This window comes from Nematolebias whitei, chromosome 7 (assembly GCF_014905685.2).
Source record: "Nematolebias whitei isolate Nwh7 chromosome 7, NemWhi1, whole genome shotgun sequence".
Classification (NCBI taxonomy): Eukaryota; Metazoa; Chordata; class Actinopteri; order Cyprinodontiformes; family Rivulidae; genus Nematolebias; species Nematolebias whitei.
Window position 1 is genome coordinate 35862375 of NC_056504.1, and position 3667 is coordinate 35866041.

The window sequence follows — 3667 nt, forward strand, 5'->3', positions numbered from 1 at the left end:
TTCCAGTTTTGTTGGTGTAACTGTTTGATTTGACAAAAGATCACAGCCAGCTTTGATTGACGTGCACAACCACTGCCTTTTTCACAGAGATGTTTTGGCATCACCTCTCTTTGCACTCCGTCTGGTGATCAGTCATTCACAGGTTCACTGCCACCCGACAGCCTGACACGAGCAAGCAACCTGACATGCTGACCAGAGCAGAGATGGAGAGAGACTCTTTTTTTTTCTTCTTCCTTTTTTTGTTTGTTTGTTTGTTTGTTTGTTTGGTACTGACTAAAACGCTTTAACATGATTTTTTTTTTTTTTTTTTTTGAGAGGGAGAGAGAAAGAGAGCGATGTATTGCACATTTAGCTACGGTTTTCTTCATTGTCTTTTATTCTTTAGCTGAACTTTATTTACAATATTTCTTTAACATAAAACTACTGAGATTTATCTAATTTTATGTTTGTTTGTTTGTTTTTCAGACAGTATTGATTGGTCCAGCTCATATGACTAACTATCATTGGAGTAAACAAACATTTAGTTCTGAATAATTCACTGCTGATATAGATATTAATCTCATCCACAATTGTAGACTAAATATTACATATTTTTTACGGTCAGATTACTTTATGATGATCTCTTTTTTGAGGATTTTCAACAATACTTTTTTTTTTGTTTGGCAATCTTAGAATTCTGGTTTCAAACTAGAAGCAAAAGACTAAAAAGATCAGTTTTTATTACGGTAACTTTTATTGTACAGTCCATCGCTCAGCTGGTTTTTATGTGTTTTTTGTAGAAATAGTATAGTTGCAGTCTGAAGAAGAAAAAAGATAATAGAGTAATTGTAGTATTTGATTTTTTTTTTGTCAAATTAGACAGATTGAAAAAAAAAGTTTCTATAAACAATTAAAGTTTTCTTATTTTTTTTTATAATCTACATGCTATCATCGGTTTTTTTTTTCTGTATTTAAAATACATGTTACTGTTTCTTAGCCTTTTTTTTAGTTATGTTTTCACTTTATTGCCTTTTTTAATCTTTATGTTTAGTTATGTTCCTTTCTATTTTTTTTTTTTTCTGTGTTGTCATCACTTTTCCTGTCATTTCTCTTCACAGACTTCCGCCTCGCCCACTGTGACCTGTTCCTGGTTGTCATTAAGCCCAAGTATCTCCACTGTCTCTGTTTCTCAGCCCATATAGTTGTTCAGTCCTCACTGCTCTATAGTCTGTCATTTTGTTTTCCATGCCTAGTCTAGTTGTGCTCTGTGGTGTCTTGTGTAAATGTATGGTGTAATGTTGCTGCTATACCAGTCCATCCATCCATCCATTTTCTTTACCCGTTTGTTCCATTTTGGGTCACGGGGGTCGCTGGTGCCCATGTCCAGCAATCACTGTGCGAGGGGCGGGGTACACCCTGGACAGGTCGCAGGTCCATCACAGGGCCACATAGAGACAAACAAGACAAACAACCATTCACTCTCTCACTCACACCTAGGGACAATTTAGAGTTACCAATCAGCCTAACATGCATGTTTTTGGTCTGTGGGAGGAAACCGGAGTACCCGGAGAAAACCCACGCATGCACGGAGAGAACATGCAAACTCCACCCAGAAAGGCCCCTGGACCGGGGTTTGAACCAGGGACCTGCTCGCTGAGAGGCAGCAGCTCTACCAGTTGCGCCACCGTGCTGCCCTGCTATACCAGTCTTTTTTTTTTTTATATAAGTTTTGTTTTGAGTGCCTTCATGTTTGTCTGCATTCCTTGGTCTGATCTTACCTAAAATCCAAGACAACATTTTTTTAAACAAAATCTTTTACAGAATATAATTGGCAGTCTTTGTTTGATTTTGTAATCAATGCACTATGTTCTGATGAAATAACTTAGAAATGTTGCCTTGACAATTGTTAAGTTCATCAGCAAAGTAGATTTGGGAGTATAGCATACATGTTAGTGTAACTTTATCCCCTCCAACACAATTTTTTTTTTATAAAACTGAAAATTTTAAAGTCACAACTCATTCACATTTAACTAAATACTGGGAAACACATTTTACAAAGGAAGTGTCAAACTCAAGTGGAGTCATATTAATAAATATCACTTAGGAAAAATATAATCTATCCTTGGTTGTCAAGATTTATATTTAATTATTTGTTACACTTTTGAACTCTTAGACAAATACTTTTATAAATCACAAAATATTTTAGTAAATTTAAAATTTTAAACCTTTGATGTGGTGTTCAGGCAAAAAAGGTGGTTGCCATCGCCTATTAGTGAAATGTGGCATAAAAAGTCATTATACAGTCTAAGCCATTACCAGTTTTCCAAGGGTTTTTCTGAAGATTTGCATGAAATCACATATATGAGAAAGAAAATGATGGCAAAGCAGTTTTCACATTTCACTTCCAACAAGTCATGCTTCAGTATTATGTGGCAATTACAGACATGGTTCACCTCCATCGGCTTAACCATAAACTCTAATTCTCTCATAGTAGGGATTAATTTGATTTCTTGATGCTTTAAAGGAAGATAGGATCCATAACATATTAAAATTTTTATGGGGGTATGTTGAGAAAATCAACTTCAAAGGTAAAAAAAAAAAAATCATAAAAACTAATAAAACTGCAAATTTTCATTCTAAAGCATGTGCAGAAATAATAAATTCAGCACTTCAAAAAATACTTTACACAAGAAATTATAATCCCTATGGTAGTTTGTGTTATGTGCAAAAAAGCTAAAAAAAATAATTAAGTGTGCTATAAACTTACTTGTGGTGCTTTTACCGGCATGTCTCTAAAACTGGCATGTTATGCCATTAATGTTAATGATGGTGATTCAGAATCTGCTGAGTGCATATCTCAGATCTTAGTGGATCGATACCGACTGCACGTATGTAAATGTGGTTATTTATTTATTTATTTTTCCTTAGTTAGACATCTGACTTCAATGAGTATATGCAATAGCCAGTGATATAAATGAGAAACAATTTATTCCAACCTGGAGAACAGTAGAAAGCTTTTCTTTTTGGTTTTGAAGGACAAAATGTATCATTCTTTGATTTACACATGCAAAACGTGTTTGCATGGCTCTGCAGGGTGATTAAGAGAATTTAAGTACAGTATATGACAACATCTGCTGATGCTGAATGCAAATTTTCTTTCATTTTACACTACCTACAGGAACAGGAGCAGCATGACCTGCAATCTAAATCATCATCTACAAGATGGAAATAGGTACAGCCATAAGAGCACATTTAATCAGAATACAATGTGGCATCCCTAAAGCCCAAACAATTTGTGCCCGTGCAGATTGTATAGTAGATCCTCTCTCTGTTAATGTGTTTGACCTCAGGAACAATATTTTCTACATTGTTTTCCAGAGTCTGATAGTGCCTGAAGTGAGAAAAAAGTAGGGACATCTGCCGAAGTGGAAATGTTGACTGCACTACACTACCTGACCCCAATTACTTTCCCTGGAGATAAGATAAGCTCATTTTGATAGATTATTCAACTTCATCTGAACACAGTGTAGGAAATGAGAAGTCAAGTGGCTTGTGTCTCAGAGACTTTGTTTCTATTTCACAGACTGCTCTGGCAAGCTTTGTGTGTGCACACACACACATATATATATATATATATATATATATATATATATATATATATATATATATATATATATATATATATACA

General features: G+C 34.8%; 1 protein-coding gene across 1 annotated transcript in view; it reads left to right on the top strand.

The window, feature by feature from the left end:
• The window catches only part of LOC119412791 (cadherin-22), a 164539-nt gene that overhangs the window by 3043 nt on the left and 157829 nt on the right, over window positions 1-3667 (top strand). The gene's annotated exons all lie outside the window — the stretch shown is intronic.